Source organism: Diabrotica virgifera, chromosome 8 (genome assembly GCF_917563875.1).
Source record: "Diabrotica virgifera virgifera chromosome 8, PGI_DIABVI_V3a".
NCBI classification, from domain to species: Eukaryota; Metazoa; Arthropoda; class Insecta; order Coleoptera; family Chrysomelidae; genus Diabrotica; species Diabrotica virgifera.
In genome coordinates this window covers 192,147,020-192,158,027 of record NC_065450.1, presented here as the reverse complement: position 1 = coordinate 192,158,027, position 11,008 = coordinate 192,147,020, and positions in this window count along the sequence as shown.

Below are 11,008 nucleotides of genomic sequence, written 5' to 3'. Positions count from 1 at the left end.
AAGCAGGTGTGTTAGTGAGCGCTCTCATTACGAGTTGAGCCCTTCTATTACAAAACTTGAGGTACGTGTTGTTTTATATTTTTTGTTTTATAAAGGCACATTAAGATTAAATGCTGTATATTTCTAAAACTTCCGAAAATTTATGGGTTTATTTAAAAAGAGTTCTTTATATTACTAAAACTATTGTATGATTTTTGGAACTATATCTAAAGGATTCTTGTTATTACAAAAATATCTGTTTGATTTACAATATCATTGAAAGTTAAATCCTTGTAATACTAAAATAATTCAACGAGTTTCTTAGTTGTGTCCATAAACTACAAAGTTTTTTGGTACTAAGGCCTTAATTATTGTTATTATTTTATGTACTAACAAGTATTAAATAAGAGGGTAACCATATCTTAACCTCTTACAGATACATTGCAAAAAAATTGAAGAAATATGTCATCACGATCGCGAAGAATTATGAACCTTCTTAATGTTTCACATCTACCTGATGAATGGGAAAACAGTTGCGATAAGGACCCAAACGTAAGTTTATAATTTACTAACATGTATAAACTACTTACATATTATTTTGCATTTTTAGGTCAGCAATGAAGAAAAAGAGAACATCCCTTTAAGTTCAACATCAAAACGTTCGTCGAGATCGTCATCTAGTAGTTCCAGTTCGTCTTCTAGCGTCAACAGTAGCAGTTCGTCATCTTCTAGCAGCAGCTCTTCCTCTCGATGTTGTTCACCGGAACAAGGACGATTTGTTTCCCATATCTTAAAAGGTAAAGAAATTGAAGCCCAGCCTCAGTCTTTATCGTCTAGAACTACTTCACCTTCAATACTAGAATCCGTAATTTTAACACCACGAACTCCAGCTGTACATTACCGTATATCGCCAATGAATTCAGAAGAGAGTGATGCTGATATTAGTGACAATGATCCCACTTATAATGAACATCAAGGTAGAAAACGTTCGCCAAGCTCATCTTCAAGTTCCTCTGATGATGGTACTTCTGAAGTAGTTGCAACATCGCCCAGGAGATCGAAGAAACGTAAAGCTGATCCTACTAAATGGAAGCAAAATAACCAAAAGATAAAACGAAATGCAGGAGAACAATACATTTCTACTAAGACTAGAAACGTTGTTCCTGCGCGTCAAATGAAGAGTCCATGCAATCAGAAATGCAGATTGAAATGCAGCGAAAATTTTGATGAGGCTAAAAGACTTCAACATTTCAAATGTTTTTGGGCACTAGGAGATTTGCAATTACAGCGTATGTTTATAAAAGCAAGAATGGCTTTAGTTGAACCTAAATATAAGTATTCAAACGCTCAACATCCCAGAGCACCAAATGCTGCTTTCTACTTGTACGATGATAACGCCAAAATCAGAGTCTGCAAAACATTTTTTATCAATACGTTGGGAATAACAAGTAAAATGATTCGCACAGTAAGATATAAGACTAACAATTGCAATTCTGTTGAAGAAGATAGAAGAGGCAAACATAATAGTCATAGACGCGTGGATGACAATCTGAAAGAAGATATCATTAGATTTATCAATCTAATACCACGAATTGAATCGCATTATTTAAGAGCGTCGACCTCAAGAGAGTTCATAAGTGGATCGAAAAGTATTACTGACTTGTTTAGAGACTTTCAAGAAAAACAGAAGAATAATTCCCGAGATTCTGGAAAGTTTCATTTGTTTTATGAGATTTTTACTACCCATTTTAATTTGGGTTTTTTTCAACCCAAGAAAGATCAATGCGATCTTTGTTTACAGTATAACAACTCTTCTGCTGATCAGAGGCTTGCTCTCAAAGTCAAATATGATACTCACCTAGAAGAAAAGGAATTAAGCCGAGCAGAAAAAAAGAATGATAGAATGACTCTTGACAAATATAATTTATGCGTTTGCTACGATGTTCAAGCGATAATGCAAAGTCCCAATGGAGAAACATCATCGTTTTATTATAAATCCAAATTGAATAGCTACAACTTTACTTTGACTGTGTTAAATAAATTACCAGAGAATGAAGACGATTTTAAAGGCTATGGTGACGTGCATTGCTATTTCTGGGATGAGACCCAAGGAAAAAGAGGTGCAGTGGAGATTGGAAGTTGCGTTTTAGACTTTTTAAAGAAGGTTTGTGAGGATGCAGGTGAACATGAAGTTAACGTAACATTTGTAACAGATAATTGTTGTGGCCAAAACAAAAATAAATACATAGCTTCTTTATACATGTTTGCAGTCACTACTATAAAAAACTTAAAGGGCATAACTCACAAATTCCTTATAAAAGGTCATACGCAAAATGAAGCCGACAATGTACACATGCTGATACAGAAACAAATATCAAGAGATTTAAAAGCTGGTCCAATCTTAACACCACTTCAATACACCACCGCAATTCAGAGAGCTAGGAAAACGGGGAAACCTTTTATCGTTCATACTTTGAATCATGATTTCTTTTACGACTTGAAAGATTTACAAGTCAAGTGGGGATATAATTTCAACGTTGACGAAGAGAAGAATACCATCGTATGGAATCACATCAAAGTTATGAAATTTACGAAAGGGAACCCATTCTTTTTTCAATATAAGACATCATACAAAGACGCGTTTAAACAAATAAATGTTAGAAACAAAAGAAAGAAAATGTTGGATAATAAAGAAATATCTATCAAAACAGTTTATAGTGCGCCATTTGAGTTAAGTTTAAATAAGAAACAGGATCTCAAAGAATTAATTTCTAAGAGACTTATTGACCCTTATCATGCCTGTTACTATAATAATATGTTAATGTAACTGTTTTCTAATTGTAATTTTTAATACTTTGTTTTATTTTTGAAATGATTTATGACTATTACTTAAAACTTAAACCTGCTGGCTATTTTATATTTCATAGTTCTTTAGCTACTATTCCAGTCGTTAGCTATTCTATTCTATTCAAACACGACCGATTGTAAAAAATGAATATGATAGATCTTAAGCGCTCGCACAAAAGAAGAATGATTTTATGTTGAGAAAATTTGTTAATTTTTTTGTCTAGTAAATTCAGTAATTTTTTGTGAGAATATTTTAGTTTTGTGTTACATTATAAACGTTAAGACAATTCTGGTTTTTTTTATATGACTGTCCCAAAAAGAGTGTTATAGTTTTTGTTATTGAATTTGTATGCTACATGCCTATTACTTTTTGGTTTTTGAGAATAAAGTTATTTTTTGTTAATCTTTTACGATTTAATGTTTTATTAATTCCTTTACAAGAGGCACTTTTATCATTGAAAGTAGTTAAACATTATTATTACACAGCCATATTTAGATTTGTAACTTAAAAAATAGTGTATATTTAATCATTAAAAGGCTTAATTCGTAAGATGCCTTCAAAATTTAAAGAAATTTAGTGGGAGAGGGGCCTATCTTAGGAGAGATTTTTTGAAACGTTTTTTTTTTTAATTAAATTATTTTTTTTTGTAATATTTCGATTATCCATTATAGAGTACAAATACTGTAAATTGTATACCTAGATTTTTATTTATCTATCTTTTCAAATAAAAATGTTATAGGTGAATAAATGAAAACGATGAAGTTGCTTAATCTTTAATCTCGTTTTCCCAAAAGTAACGATTTTCGAGATGTGCCCTTTTAATACTAAGGGAGCGAAGTACTCGGTGCAACCAGTTTTGCAAGAGCAGATTGTTTATTTTAATAAAATATCTGGTATAAAGAAGATCTGTTGATCGGATTGGTACTAACGGTTCTTAGCTTAATTTCCAACCCCAATCAATTACGTTTATCTCTTGTTTGGTAGTTCTGTAACTGGTGGTTCAGTTTTTCATTCATCTAATAGCATGTTTACCAAAAAAATAAAACTTAGTTTATTTGAGGTTTTCTGATTTCCATAGACCAATACTATTTTAAGAAACAATTGAATGGGATAAATTGTTTTTCATACTTTAAATTATTACTAAGTTTAATAAAAAACTATGTATTATTATATTATTCATAAATATTTATGTTTTGTAATTAAAATTACTTCAAATATTACTAAAAAAATTGAAAAAAATTGTTTAAACAAATTTGATGGTGTATATAACAATTAATTTATTTAAATAATGCATACTCGTATTGTACGCAAAAATTACATACAAATTAAAAAAAGAAACGTCGAAATCCATAAGCGAGAAAGAACAAGAGATACAGCTAACAGTTCCTTCCCCCTTCTCATCGATCTCCCAAGTTTCAAGGCCGGCCGATTTTAAGGCTCACATTTTGAAGCTTTGTGGACGATTTGTTTGAAAGTATATATTTTTTAAATTTGGTACAATAAAACTCTAACTATGTTCTTTCAAATGTGACTGATTTGATTTCGTAATTGTTATAAAGAAAGCTGCTGTGAATTAAAAAAAGGGGGGCAACTTCGTTCCTAATTGTCCTAGGACAATTTTTTCTTTTTTAAATTTGTATAAAAATTCAGTCTTTCTAAATATGAAAAATAATTTTTCTACGGGTAATGGTTAAAAAGTTATTCTAATTGTTTATAAGCAAAAAATCGACATGTCCTTGCAAAATAATTTTGCGATACTTAGAATTATTTTTTGTAATTTTTTTTAATTATGTCATTAGTATAAATCTTCTTCTTTTATAAACTATCCAAAGTCTTACTGTAACTTTACCATTTTCTGACTTATAGTGTTGCAAAAAAATGAATTTGGGATAAACAAATTAAATAACTTTTAAACTATTTGACCAATTATTATGAAATTTAGTGTATGATTTAATACCCAGAAGTCCCAGCATTCCGTGTAATAACAAGGTTCTAAGTTAATTTTTACATAAGTTATGAATATTTATAAAAACTCAAAATTTATGAATTATTTTGCAATTTTCTAAGCAACCAATAAGGACAGACATATTCAGCGGACGCTATGTTAAAGTTTTTTATATGATTTATGAGTTTCTTACTTCCAAATTTGTTTAAAATGCTTAGTCTTTTGGCAATAGACGAAAAAACCGAAAATTTAGCGTTTTTTGATCTTCGTTTGTTTATAACTATGTATATCATCAAAATCGGCTGCAGGAAACATATAGGTTATTATTATAGATATCCACACTACTCAAAAAATTTGATTTCAGCCTGGAGGGGGTTGTGTCACCAACATGATATTTTTTTCCTTATTTCTCTGAACTATTACCACTGTATTTGTTTTTCTTGATAAACTTTTATATGTGAAATCCAAAAAGAATAGTCACTACAAAAAGAAAAAGTTTTATATTGTATATTATAGTAAGAAGTAACATTATTATTATTATATTTATATAACAATGAAAAAATTAAAATATAGTTATATATTTCATATACATATATGTATAATTTTTGTAATATTATTTCTTCAGAAATGAAATTTCACATATAAAAGTTTATCAAGAAAAACAAATACAGTGGTAAAAGACTGTATATTATAATGGTAATATTATTATATTGTTTTCTCTCAAAATTTAATACAAGCTAAGTAAAAATTTTCCGACCGCGCGGATTTGAAGCGAGCCGGGCGATTTGCAAAATCCGGCAGCTCGCAAAAGCACCGAATTTAAAAATAATTTTTAATAATTAAATGTAATTACATTTTATAATAATTTTTATTTTAAGATAATATAAGTCTTTCTTTAGTCAATGACTGTAAAATAATTTCTTAATTGTTGTAAAGAAAGGCACTACGACTCAAGAAAAAAAAAACAATTATCTCGGCTTCAGTTGGTTGTAGAAAATTTTTATTTTTTTATAAATCTTCGTTGTCTTCAGCAACAATAATCTGTAAGTTAGAAACTCATAGGATGTACAGGGCCGCTTCAGTTCTAAATGTTTATAACGAAATATGCCCCCTTATTTTCAAACTCAAAAATTATCTCGGCTTCAGTTGGTCGTAGAAATTTTTTATTTTTTTATGAATCTTTGTTTCATCTTTAGCAAAAATAATCTGTAAGTTAAAAGCTCATAGGATGTACAGGGCCGCTTCAGCTCTAAATGTTTATAACGAAAGTTGCCCCCTTATTTTCAAACCCAAAAATTAGAGGTTTAAAAATGTTTTACGCATTTATTTACATCAAAATATAAAAATATAACTCTTTAGAAGGAGATTAGATGATTCACCAACTCTCTACGATTTTTTTTTTCAAAAAGTTATAGCCTTCGACGTTTGACCTCTTGGGATAAACAATTTATAATATCTAAGCAACAAATTCGTTAATCTGCCTTTACAATTTTTTTTATGTTTGGAATTAACAGATCTCCATTTTAAAGCTTTAAAAAATAAAAGAAAATTATTTGTACAATAAATAATGCAATTGTAAAAAACGGCCATTTTGGACTTTTCGCAGGCTGTTTTGCATTAACCAATTAACCAAATTAAACTTACCGTACCTCAAATTGTAGGTTTTTTAATTTGCTACAACTTTCTATTAAAAAGTTTTTCTCTAAAATCAATATCCTAAGCTGCAAAATTAAAAATCATTAAAAATTGCAAATTTAACAAACGAAAATCGCAATTAAAAAAAAGCGCACAATATTTTTGGTTACATTTTAGTAGAAGTTATTCCTGGCATCGTCCTTTACAACACCTGATACGTTTCAAAAATTCCTGAATTATATCCTGAAATCGACCTATTTTTCACCCACAGCCTGGGGTAATCGTACCAGATTGAAAACAATGGGAACTTTCTCTGGTAATACCTCCGAGGCTTCTACAATTTGCAAGCCATAACGGATGCTGATACTAAGGAAGATGAGGGAATTTTACAATTTATAATTCACGTCCCATCTGCTCAGCGCGGTAAAGTTCCAACGAGAATGGTTTCCCTTCGTGCTCCAATCAGAGTAAACATGTAAATCAAAAATGAATAACCATTTTCAATTTCGTTTCAACAAGAAACTATAGCCGCATCAATATTCCCGTCTAATCAGAGAGCGCAGCAAGCACCTCTACCGGTTTCTATACTTATTAGTCTCTTATCAGGAGGCACATAATATGTGCACATAATATGGCAGCATATTATGCTGATCTCTCTGAACCAACTAGGACAAACCCCGGCGTGCAGTCACGGATTGCAACGAGCGAAATGGCAGGGATGCCCTAGCGGCAACTGCTAGCAAAAGACTAAGTTTTTAATCTAATAGCACATAAAACAACATCCAAAAATGTTACTCTACATCCTACCAGATTGAAAACAATGGTAACGGATGATGAGACTAAGGAAGATGAGGGAATTTTACAATTTATAATTCACACGTCCCATCTGCTCAGCGAGGTTAAGTTCCAACGAGAATGGTTCCCTTCGTACTCCAAGCATATTAAACATGTAAATAAAAAAAGAATGTGTGTGTACTTTGTACGCACGTAAGAAGTTATACTTCTATTACATTTTATGTGATTTTAACGAAATTGATATAATGTACTTTAAACAGTTTAGTTATATTTTATTTAAATATTAAACTAATTTTAATACTTACTACTTTCCAAAAATTTTTATTAAGACAATACCAAAAATTTAAAAAAAATAAAAGAATAAAACGCACACAAATACATTGAAAAATGCCACAAAGGAAAACTGATTTCTGAACGATAATAATTGTTGGCAAAAATTTTAAATACGCATTTTCTGGAAAAAAAATTATATAATAAATATACTTAAAATCATAAAATGCATAAAAAAATAAAAAAATAAAAACTTGCATCGGGATTCGAACCCGCGAATTTGGGGACGCTTTGATTCGTAATCGAAGTCTAGACTCACTCATCCAATTACTCATTATTTGTCATGTGGAAAAATAGGGCAACTGAACGTTTTACTGTTTGACAGTTATTCTGAATTTAAATCAAATTATTTAGTTTGATTTTTGTGGAAGAAAATATTAAAATATAACAAAACAGTAAGAAAACAATATATTAGATGAAGATTGGTAGAACTTTTGTTGATAATCAAATTAAGCATGTAAATCAAAGCATTACATACTTACTAGATAAATAAATCTACGCCAAAAAATCATAAATCATAAATCATAAATCATCAGAAAATAGTTTTAGAATATCCAACTATTTAATGTACAATGCTGCCCATCCAGACGCAGCAAGAAGAGCCAGTGCTGGAGCAGCTATAATCATTAGAAAGGGTATAAAACACCATATTTTACAAAAGATTGAACAACCAGATCTACAAGCAGTCTCCATTGAAATAGAAGATTGGATCGGACCAATCACGATAGCTGCTGTATACTGCCCACCAAATTATAGAGAGAAAACACATATTTTTAACACGTTGAAGGACAGTGCCCCAAACGTGTAAGCAAGTGTTGTGACGCTATAATATACTCGTATGTATTTTGCAAAGTAAAATAGGGAAATTGCTGAATTTATTTTAGCGCTTATAGTTTATGAAAACACTGAGTTTTTACATTTTTGTAAACATGTGGGGTGGACGATGACCATGGACATCGTGTAACATTTAATACGCATCTGTGTCTATAGATGTAATGTGACAATTTTGTCACAGCTCGTTATTTTAAAAATGTCGTCTATAGACTTCGCCTCACATTACACCAATGAAAATTAGACGTCTATAGACGTTCTGTCCGCCAACGTGTTTTAAAAATAAATATTTTTGAAAAATTTAAACGCACATTGAAAGACTGTATTATGACTGAGTATTCCCTTAGAATAAACAAAAGGTTTCATTTGAATAAGATATTTGAAAAGATTACACTCAGTTTTTTTTCCACCCCTGTAACCTACGTATTCAAATAACCATTATAGAGGTTTTCGAAGACTTTTAGACCTTGGTAATAATGTAATCTTTCATTCTGCGTTTAAATTATTGCAAAAATACTAATTAGTTTTCTTAGGAATTGAAAAAAATGAATGCATTTAAAAAGTATTGTAAACAAATTTTGCGCCTACCCATTTAACATAATCTGTCAGACATTCTTCTGGATGTGTATCAAAATAAGGTGACCCCAAATAAATGTTACGAAGGATTAAAGTTATATTTTTAAAAAAAACTTCTAATGGTAGGGGAGCAAAGTATGCTAAATGTGCAGTCACTTGAGCGTTATGAGGACCTATTGGGTTGTGAACAGTAGGTCCTAAAGCCAAAAAAAAGTTAAGTAAAGTTTTCCATTTCTGTGGGGACTTTCCATTTTTTAATTTAATTTTCCATTTTCAACAATGGTTTTTTTAGATTATAGCGCCATCTATCCATATTTCGAAAAAATATCTCGAATAACTGATACTTAGTTTTACGTAAGAAATCCAAATCTGCAATAAAAAATGGAGGCTCCCATTTAAGATTTTAAAGTAACCCTCACCTCACCTCCGTGGGGTGTCGTGTTTGGTGTCATTCTATAGATTTTTTTTTAAATATTTAATAAGTGTATTTTTCAGTTTTTCGATCTGATGTTCATTACGCGAAATTTTGCGGGATTCGTATTAAAAATTTTAAATTTATCCCCCACCCCTCTCCTTGGGAAGTCGTGTTTGGTACCATTCGATAGATATTTGAAAAATATTGAGCACGTATTTTTGAGTTTTTCAATCTGTCATTCATTTCGCGAAATATTTCCTTTTTTCTTGTGAAACTTTGTGACTCACTTATTTTCTTACGCCCTGCTCAAATCGTCAGATTTTTGGAATATACACTGTTTTGCATGTACTTAACTAATCTTATCTTAACCCATTAACGCCCAAGTTTTTTTTATTTAAAAATCTTTACTTTTAGGGTTAATTTGATGAAAATGTTAATAATTTAATAAAAAAAACAAGTTTTTCGGTTTCCTGTCTTTTTTAAAAAAATTATATGGTGTTACCATATGGTAACGCTGGGCACTTAAGGAATTTTTAGGATTGTTGAAATCAAAATTTTTAATTTTTTTAAATTATTTATTTGAGAATATTTTCATCGTCTGGTGTGGTATCCTATAAAACAATTAACACACAAACCAACGTTGCATTTTTTACACATTGTTCGTCCAGATGTTGTACATGATGTACAGTACATCTGTCTCCAGCACATCGCCTTCTACTGCTTGATGTAACAAATGGTTGAAGCGATCAAAACGAAGATCTGCCAAGTTCTGTCTATGTAGACTAGGTCTTCCTGTATATAAGGGACGACTTCCATATCTTGCGAGAAGAACTTGGGCCAATTCTCTCCTAAACGATAGCAAGGATATATTTTTAAAAAATTTTTTATATAAATGCTATGAATTATGGATTGCAACATCCAACAGCCATGTTACAATTGGCCAGTATCATTTTTTACTGCAAATTGCTACTCGGTAGGTTGAAACACCTTGATCCATCCAGTCGGTACCCACCATATTTTGTTGTATTCAGCAATATAGTGAGGCCGACTTAATTGAATGTGCCCTTTTCCTTCATGAGATAATCTTTTTACCGTGCCCAATTCTGAACCATCACAACTCGTAGATGCTATTGTAACAACAAAGTTATCTTTCCATCGCACCAGTAACACTATCGCTTCTACTAACAAAAATCCACGACTGAAAAAAAATAAGATTATGACTCCGTAAGCGCCCACCGCAACCATATGATAACGGCTTACTTTGACTATTCCTACCGAATTCGCTACATTTTATAATAAGTTGGGGTATAGTAAACTTAGTTTTTTTTAATATGCAAATATAGTTACTAGAAGACTATCAAAAATTGCTTATTCAAAACGGCCGTCCATCTTTTTCTATAAATTTAAACCACACTGTCATGTGATTGTCTCTCGACGGTTGAGAAAAGACTAAAATACGAATCCGTTACGTTTTATAGGTGCCTGAAGTATTCCTAGAAACGATAGTTCTCAAAATGTGTGGCTGACTAATTCCATGGGCATACCGCAGAATCTTTAAAAATCATGTGTTTTACGTTACCATATGGTAACGCTGGGCGCTAATGGGTTAATTTGACGATTTCGAGTTTTTCTAAGAAGAGATTTTTTTTTCGGC